The sequence below is a fragment of the Morus notabilis genome, unplaced genomic scaffold (genome assembly GCF_000414095.1).
Source record: "Morus notabilis unplaced genomic scaffold, ASM41409v2 Scaffold81, whole genome shotgun sequence".
NCBI lineage: Eukaryota > Viridiplantae > Streptophyta > Magnoliopsida > Rosales > Moraceae > Morus > Morus notabilis.
In genome coordinates this window covers 179,201-189,237 of record NW_010357153.1, presented here as the reverse complement: position 1 = coordinate 189,237, position 10,037 = coordinate 179,201, and positions in this window count along the sequence as shown.

The following is a 10,037-nucleotide window of genomic DNA, read 5'->3' as shown; positions in this document are numbered from 1 at the left end:
CCCCCCCCCCCCCCCCCCCCCCCCTTTCTTGAAAAGGATTTGTCCTCAAAGCATCACTTACATCAAAATGACTCAAGACAGTAACATTGAAAGTAGCACGCACATTGTACTCACCCGGTAAGTCAAGCCGGTAGGCATTGCCATTGATCCATTCTAGCACTTGAAAAGGTCCATTTTCTCTGGGCAGTAACTTAGAACGTCGTTATTTATTTAATAAAAGAGTTTATTCATTATTTTATGTGCATATATTTATAAATATTTTATGAATATCAATGAAAATTTCATGATTATTTATGTGATCTTAAACATTGTATATAAGTGTTATATATAAGAGGATAATGTTTAAGTATAATAATCAAAAAATAATGTTCATAATAAATTTAATTAAAGTTTAGAATCTTTAATTAAAACATTATTAATACATGTCATTTCCATTTAGAATGGAACGGTGTTATCCGCACTATTAATATGGTGAGATATTGAATGAGTGTATTTCGCATAATGAGATTATGGGGAACAAGGACAGAGACACAATATGAATTTTTAATAATTTCTATTAAGTATAGAAATTCTAATTGAGTCTACCGATAGTCATATATAGAATGATCTTAATCCTAAGAGTTTAACAGACTCCTATTTATGGATTTGTGTCTTTTGATTTACACGATACGGATTCTGAGATCCTGAATCATATTCCTTGTATTTTGGAGATATGATGAAGTAGGTAGCCGGAAATGTTATTACACGAGATGGAATCCATTCCTTCTTAAGAAAGAAGTAGATAAATAATTCTCTTAAGGGCTGATTTTATACTTGGACCAGTAGGAGCTCCGATTCATGAATGTGTTTTATGAATCACTGTCCATTAGAGAATCAATGGTACTCAAAGATAAAGATATAATTAGAAAGGTTAACGAATTTTACCTAGCTCTAATTATGAATTATTTATAGAGGATCGATCTATATGTAGTGACTATATCAAATGCACACTTCAAAGTTTAGAAGTAATTTATATCTATAATTTCGAGAGTGCAATTCCAAGTTTATAGTGGAGTAACTATTAGAATTAATAGAATTAATTAATTAATTAAAGTGTTTAATTAATTATTAATTTTATTAGAGTTCGAGATTATAGGTCCATTAGTCCCCGCGTCGTTCTAGTAATTCTACAAGACACAAATGGCAAAATGGAAATTTTAGAATTACGGAATTCTAAAAATTAAACACTCGAAAATAATTAATTAAGAATTAATTATTGTTTAAATAATGTGATTATTTAAATTTGAATTTGAACACATCTAGATTTATCCATTTAAACTTATTTGATAAGTTGATCAATTTAGAATTCAAATTAATTTTAAGTTTGACTTAAATTGGAATTTGAATTTGAGTCAAAATTGGACTACAGGATAAAGGATGATTTTCTCTTCCTTCCCTATCTGATATTAGCACCTACACAGGGATGAGAATCCCCTAAGGTGGCCGGCCATAATGGAAAAAGGAAAAGAGGATATTTTGTTTCAAATTTAAAAGGAGATAATTAACAAGCTTTATCTTGCAGATAGAGATTGGATTTCTTCTAGAAGTTTGACTTCTACTCTATAAATAAGAGGATGATAGAAAATTGCTAGAGACAATTTTTGAAACAATTTTTGCCCTAATTACAGAGGCTGTCCGAAATTATTCTTATAGAGTGAGGGAAAATTTTTTTCTAAAAATTTCACATCATGCATGCATTGACGTTTGTGGAAATTTAAGTGTTTATTCTAACCCATTTTATCTCAGGTGTGCCCACACGCACGTCTTCGTGGATTTTAGGATTTGACGAGGAAGACATTGATTTTCTAAACACAAAGCTTTGTACCAAGGATTGTTCGAGGTCATAGAACTCAAGTTATCATCCTAATCGGCCACTAGGTATTATTCCTAATTGAGTTCTTAATAAAAAAATTAATGTGATTAATTTAATCGTGCATAAATTAAGATAATCTACAGAGTATCTCAAAAGTTTTGAGAAAATTTTTGTTATACACGATCCACCTTCCCCAAGCTTCCGCATCCGAATTCGATTCGGTAACCAACATAGGGGTGCCCCGGGGGTCTCCCGGGGGTGGTTCGGGGGACTCCTGGGGGTGTCTCGAGAGTGCCCCAGGGGTTTCCCGGGGGTCTTCCAGGGGTCCCGGGCGTGTCTCGATGGTGTCCCGGGGGTGCCCCAGGGATGCCCTTGGGGTGCCACGGGGGTGCCCCGAGGGACTGCCGGGAGTGCCCCGGGGGTCTCCCGGGGGTGCCCCCAGGGCTGTCCCGGGGGTCTCCTGGGGGTCTCCCGGGGGTCACCCGGAGGTCTCCCGGGGGTGCCCCGGGGGAGCCCTGGGGGTGCCCTTGGGGTGTCCCGGTGGTGCCCCGGCGCTTCCCCGAGAGACTCCCAGGCACCTCCTAGGGGTGTCCCAGGGGTTTTTCGGGGGTGTCCCGAGGGTGTACTGGGGGTGTCCCGGGGGTGCCTCGGTGGTGCCCCCGGCAGTGCCCCAGGGGTGCTCCGGGGGTCTTCCAGGAGTCTCCCGGGGGTGTCCCGAGGGTGCCCCGGTGGTGCACCGGGGGTGCCTACGGGTGCACCGAGGGTGCCCCAGAAGTGCTTCGAGGGTCTCCCGGGGGTCTCCTAGGGGTGTCCCGGGGGTGTGCCGGGGGTGTCCGGGGTGTGCCCCTGGGTTCCCCCGGAGGTGCTCCGGGGTTGCCCCGGGGGTGCTCCGGGGGTGTCCCGGGGGTGCCCCGGGTTGCGCCGGGGGTGCACCGAGGGTGCCCCAGGAAAAGTTCCGGGGCGCTTCCGAGGGACTCCTGGGGGTAACCAATGGTCTCCCGAGGATCTCCTGGAGGTGTCCCGGGGGTCTCTAGGGGGTGGTGGTCCGGAGGTGTCCCAAAGGTGCCCCGGGGGTCTCCCGGAGGTTCCCCGGGAGTGCCCCGGAGGGGCCATGGGGGTGGTTCGGGGGTCTCCCAGGGATGTCCTGGGGATCTCCCGGTGGTCTCACAGGGGTCTCCTGGGGGGTGTCCCGGGGGTGCCTAGGGGGTGGCCCGGGGATTCCCCGAGGGAGCCCTGGGGGGGTCCCGGGGTTACCCTGGCAGTGCCCTGGGGGTGCTCCAGGGGTTTCTTGGGGGTGCTCCCGGGGTGTCCTGGGGCTGTCCCGGGGGTGCGTCGGGGGTGCCCTGGGGGTGCCCCTAGGGTGCACCGGGGGTCTCCCGGGGGTGTCTCAGGGTTGCCCTGGGGGTGCACCGAGGGTGGCCCGGGAGTGCTCCGAGGGTCTCCCGGGGGTCTCCTAGGGGTGCCCCGCGGGTATTCCAGGGGTGCCCAGAGGCTGGCCCTTGGGGTCTCCCGGGGGTGGCCCGGGGGACTCCCGGGGGTGCCCTAGGGGTCTCCCGGGGTTCCCCGGCGGTGCCCCGGGGGGGCCCGGGGGGCTCCCGATGGTGTCTCGGGGGTGCCCCAGGGGTGTCCCAAGGGTGCCCTAGGGGTCTCCCGGGGTTGTCCCGTGGGTCTCCTGGGCGTGTCCTGAGGGTGCCCCAGGGATGCCCTGGGGGTGCCCCGCGGGACTACCGGGGGTGTCCTGGGGCTGCCCCGGGGGTCTCCTGTGATGAGGACATCAGGGATGCAAGGAATACTCACTATCCAATTCATGTTCCAGTTGGTCCGGAGATGAGTTATCGACCCATTTCATGGTCAAATTCGCATGACATTCCAAGATACACGTGCTAGGGCAAGACCAAGAGGATTAGGCGCATTTTCTAGTCAGGAATCAAGTCTAGATTGCTGATCAAGACTTGATTTCATCCTAATCTTATCTTTTTAGATTTAATTTTCAAGTTAGCATTTAAATTGCAAATTATGCGTGTTTAGAAGGAAGGAATTGGAGTCAAATTCGGATTCCTCGCCTAGGATAAGCTTTTAGGCATTTTTTAGGAAGGAGTTAGATTCAAATTCGGATTCCTTCCCTAGGATAAGCTTTTAGGCATTTTTTAAGAAGAAGTTAGATTCAAACTCGGATTTCTTCACTAGGATAAGTTTTTAGGCATTTTTAAGGAAGGAGTTTGATTCAAATTCGGATTCCTTCCCTATGAGTTATCTTTAGGCGTGTTTATCTTATCTTTAGGTGTTTATTTTCATTTAGGCGCCTACCCCATTAAGGATAAGATAGGACTTGTCAATTTTTAAACCTTTTTTCAGCTTATACTCGGCTATTTAAGGCTGAAAAATGAAAATTAATAAAAAGTTTTGATGTTTATTCACTTTGTGAGATATTCTTCTGGAGTTCTTGAAGAACTATTCTGAACTTATCAAGGTTTTCCTTGTCGTGTTCAACCCGACTTATCAAATGGAATTTACATACTCGTTTGTGGCGTCTTCACCGTACCAAGGTTCTTACTTTGCTAAGCAACGGGTCGCGGTTTCCATCAATTCTTGAAGACCTTGGATCGTATCCCATTTTTGGCTACATGTTTCGTCACATTGTTGGTGGGGTTCGTATCTTCCCGAGGGTGCCCTAGGGTTGCTCCGGGGCTGTCCCGGGGGCTCTTGTGGGTGTCCTGGGGGTATCCCGAGGGTCACCTGGGGGTCTCCCAGGGGTGTCCTGGGTGTGCCCCGGGGGTGTACCGTGGGTGCCCCAGGGGTGCCTTGAGGGTGTCCCAGGGGTCTTCCGGGGGTGCCCCGGGAGTCTCCCGGGAGTCTCCTGGGGGTGTCCCGGGGGCCTTCCGGGGGTGCCTCGGTGGTGCCCCCGGCAGTGCCCCGGGGTGCTCCCGGGGCCTCCCGGGAGTCTCCTAGCGGTGTCCCGGGGGTCTCCCGGGGGTGCTCTGGGGGTGTTCCGAGGTTGCTCTAGGGGGGCCCAGGGGTGACCCAGGGCGTGCCCCGGGGGTGGCCTGGGGGTGCCCTGGGTGTGCCCTGGGGGTGCCCTCGGGGTCCCCCGGGGGTGACAGGTGGTGCCCTGGGAGTGTCCCGGGGATACCCCGGTGCTGGCCCGGGGGTCTTACGAGGGTGCCCTGGGTGTGCCTTGGGGTGCCCTAGGGGTGACCCGTGGGTACCACGGGCGTGCCCCGGGGGTACTCCGGGGGCCTCCTGGGGGTGTCCCTATGGTCTCCCGGGGGTGTTGCGGGGGTGCCCTGTGGGTGTACCACGGGTGTCCCGGGCATTCCCCGTGGGTGGCCCGGGGTTACCCACAGAGGTGGCCCGGGGGTGCCCCGGGGGTGTCCCCGGGGTGCCCCAGGGGTGTCCCAGGAGTACCCCAGGGGTGTTCCGGGCGTCTCCCAGGAGTCTCCTAGGGGTGTCTCGGGGGTGTTCAGGGGGTGTCTTGGGGGTGCCCCGGGAGTGTCCCGGGAGTGGCTCGGGGGTGGTCCGAGGCTGCCACGAGGCTGCCCTGGGTGTGCCCTGCGGGTGCCTCGAGCGTGCCCCGGGGGTTCTTCGAGGGTCTCCCAGGGCTCTCCTAGAGGTGTCCCGGGGGCCTCCCGGGGGTGTCTCGGGGTTCTCCCCCTGGGGTGTTCCGGGGGTGTCCTGGGGGAGTCCCGGGGGTGCCGTGGGGGTCTCCCGAGGGTGCCCCGGGGTGCCCCGTGGGCGTCTCGGGCGTGCTCTGGGGGTCTCCCGGGGTTCTCCTGAGGGTGTCCCCGGGGTGTCCCTAGGGGTGTCCCGGGCGTACCCCGGGGGCGCCCTATTGGTGCCTCATCAAAAAATGGTGCCCCTTGTTGAATTAATTCCAAAAAATATTATATTAATTTTAGATTGCAAAACATAAATAAAAATATAAACTTTTGACCCATCCCGCCCCCTATGCGTCCATCTACGCGAGCTTGGGCTTTTGAATAGGGTTTTCCTTTTGTTTTTCCCTTTTTTTAGTCCATTTTTTTGCGGGTATGCCCCGAAAAATGTAAGGATAGTATCGACGAAAGTTCATAATTTTCTAACGCCGTTTTTATTTTTTTTATTTTTTAAATACGAAAAATAAAGAAAATCATAAAAAATAGAATATTCATCAAACAACTATGCCGTTTCTTGTAATAATTCCTAAAAATCGTATATTAATTTTAGAACTCAAAACATAAATAAAAATGTAAATTTTTGACACATCCCGGCCCCTGGGGGTCCTATTACGCCAGCCAGAAGCTTTTTAACAGTGTTTTACCTTTTTTGTCATTTTAGGCTATTTTTTGCAGGCATGCCCAGAAAAATGTGAGGATTGTTTCTACAACATTTCATAATTTTTTTAAGTTATTTTTATATTATTTTAGTTTTTGAACACAACAAATACAGAAAATCATAAAAAAATAGAATATTCATCAAAAAATGGTTCTGAATGTTGCATTAATTCATAAAAATCGTATAATAATTTTAGAATGCAGAAGATAAATAAAAGAGTTACTTTTTGACCCATCCTGACCCCTGCGCGTTTCACTACGCGGGCCGGAGACTTTTTGATAGTGTTTTACTTATTTTATTATTTTTTAAAGCCATTTTTTGCAGGCATGTCCAGAAAAATATAAGGATTGTTTCTACAAAATTTCATAACTGTTTGACGTCGTTTTTAATTTACTTTATTTTTTAAATACAAAAAATAAAGAAAATTATAAAAAAATTGACTATTCATCAAAAAATGGTGTCATTTGTTACATTAATTCCTAAAAATTGTATATTAATTTTAGAATGCAAAACATAAAGAGAAATGTGAATTTTTGACCCATCCCGGCCCTTGGGCATCCTACTACGTGGGCTAAGGGCTTTTTGACAGCGTTTTACTTTTGTCTTTTTTTGAGTCTTTTTTTATGTCTTTTTTATAAAGAAAATCATAAAAAATAGAATATTAGTCAAAAAATGGTTCCGGATGTTGCATTAATTCCTAAAATTTGTATAATAATTTTAGAATGGAAAAGCTAAATAAAAATGGAAATTTTTGACACATCCCGTCTCTTGGGCGCCCCACTACACGGGCCAAGGGCTTTTTGACAGCGTTTTATATTTTTTGTTATTTTTTAGGCCACTTGTTGTAGGCATGCCTAGAAAAATGTAAGGATCTTGTCTGCAAAATTTCATAATGTTTTGACGTCATTTTTATTTTATTTTATTTTTCAATGATGAAAAGTAAAAAAATCATAAAAATAGAAAATTACTCAAAAATGGTTCCGTATGTTACATTAATTCCTTAAAATCGTATATTAATTTTAGAATAAAAAACCTAAATAAAAATGTAAATTTTTTACCCATCCCAACCCCTGGGCGTCCCACTATGCGAGCCGAGGGCTTTTTAACAATGTTTTACTTTTTTGTCATTTTTTTAGGCCTCTTTTTGTAGACATGCCCGAAAAAATGTAAGCTTTCTGTCTACAAAGCTTCATAATTTTTTAACGTCATTTTTATTTTATTTTATTTTTTAAAGAAAAAAAATAAAGAAAATCATAAAAAAATAGAATATTCATTAAAAAAATGATTCCGCATGTTGCATTCCTAAAAATCGTATAATAATTTTTGAATGTAAAAGATAAATAAAAATGTAAATTTTTTCCCCATCCTGGCCCCTAGTCTCCCCACTATAGAGACTTTTTGACTGCGTTTTACATTTTTTATTATTTTTTTAGGCCATTTTTCACAGGCATGCCCAGAAAAATTCAGGGATCGTGTCTATAAAATTTCATAATTTTTTGACGTCGTTTTTATTTTATTTTATTTTTTGAAGACAAAAAATAAAAGAAAAATCATAAAGAATAGAATATTCATAAAAAAATAGTCCCGCTTATTGAATTAATTCCTAAAAATTGTTAATTAATTTTAGATTACAAAACATAAATACAATTGTAAATTTTTTACCCATCCCGACCTCGGGGTGTCCAACTACGCAAGCCGGGGCTTTTTTTATAGCACTTTACTGCCTTTTCTCCTTTTTTGAGGCCATTTTTTTTAAGGCATACCCAGAAAAATGTAAGGATCGTGTCTACAAAATTTTATCATTTTTTGACGTAATTTTTATTTTATTTTATTTTTCAAAGATGAAAAATAAAAAAAAATCATAAAAAATAGAAAATTAATCAAAAAATGGTTCTGTTTGTTACATTAATTCCTTAAAATTGTATCTTAATTTTAGAATGCAAAAATATAAATGTAAATATAAAATTTTGATCAATCCCATCCCCTGGGCGCCCCACTACTCGGGCCGGGGTTTTTTGACAGCGTTTTAATTTTTTTTGTTTTTTTTAGGCCATTTTTTGAAGGCATGCCCAGAAAAATATAAGGATCATGTCTACAAAATTTCATAATTGTCTAACGTGATTTTTATTTTGTTTATTTTTCAAATACGAAAAATAAAGAAAATCATAAAAATTTGAATATTTATCAAAAAATGGTGCCACTTGTTGCCTTAATTCCTAAAAATTAGATATTAATTTTAGAATACAAAACATAAATAAAAATGTAAATTTTTGAACCAACCCGGCCCCAGGGTGTCCCACTACGCGAGCCGGAGGCTATTTTATAGCGTTTTACTTTTTTGTCTTTTTTTAGGCCTTTTTGTGTAGACAAGCCCAAAAAAATGTAAGGTTCGTGTCTACAAAGCTTCATAATTTTTTGACGTCATTTTCATTTTATTTTATTTTTTAAAGACAAAAAATAAAAAAAAATCATAAAAAATAGAATATTCATAAAAAAAAAAATAGTTCCGCATGTTGCTTTAATTCTTAAAAATTGTATAATAATTTTAGAATGTAAAACATAAATAAAAATGTAAATTTTTTACCCATCCTGGCCCCTGGGCGTACCCTTACGCGAGCCAGGGGCTTTTTGACAGCGTTTTATTTTTTGTCATTTTTTTAGGCCTTTTTTTGTAGACATGCCCGGAAAAATGTAAGGTTCGTGTCTACAAAGCTTCATAAGTTTTTAATGTCATTTTTATTTTTTTTAAAGACAAAAAATACAAAAAAATCATAAAAAATAGAATATTCATCAAAAAAATGGTTACGCATGTTGCATTAATTCCTAAAAATCGTATAATAATTTTAGAATGTAAAAGATAAATAAGAATGTAAATTTTTTACCCATCCCGGCCCCTAGCTGCCCCACTATCGGGACTTTTTGACAGCGTTTTAAATTTTTCATTATTTTTTAGGCCATTTTTTACAGGCATGCCCAGAAAAATTTAGGGATCGTGTCTATAAAATTTCATTATTTTTTAACGTCATTTTTATTTTATTTTATTTTTTGAAGATAAAAAATAAAAAAAATCATATTGAATAGAATATTCATCAAAAAATGGTGCCCCTTATTGAATTAATTCCTAAAAATTGTAAATTAATTTTAGATTACGAAACATAAATACAATTCTAAATTTGTTACCCATCCCGGCCTCGGGGCATCCTACTACGCAGGCCGGGGCCTTTTTCATAGCTTTTTATTTTTTTTCTCCTTTTTTGAGGCCATTTTTTGAAGCATGCCCAGAAAAATTTAAGGATCGTCTAAAAAATTTCTTAATTTTTTTACGTCATTTTATTTTATTTAATTATTCAAAGATGAAAAATAAAGAAAATCATAAAAACTAGAATATTAATCAAAAAATAGTTTCGCTTATTTCATTAATTCATTAAAATCATATATTAATTTCAGAATGTAAAATATAAATAAAAATGTAAAAGTTTGACACATCCCGGCCCCTGGGAGTCCTACTACGCCAGTCGGGGGCTTTTTAACAGTGTTTTACTTTTTTGACATTTTTTTAGGCCATATTTTGCAGGCTTGCCGAGAAAAATGTGAAGATCATTTCTACAATATTTCGTAATTTTTTTAAGTTATTTATATATTATTTTATTTTTTAAAAAATAAAGAAGTAAAAAATAGAATATTCATCAAAAAATGGTTCTAAATGTTGCATTAATTCCTAAAAATCGTATAATAATTTTAGAATGCAAAAGAGAAATAAAAATGTTAATTTTTGACCTATCCCGGCCCCTGGGTGCCCTACTACGTAGGTCGGGGACTTTTTGACAGTGTTTTACTTTTTTCTTTATTTTTTTAGGCCATTTCTTGCAGGAAT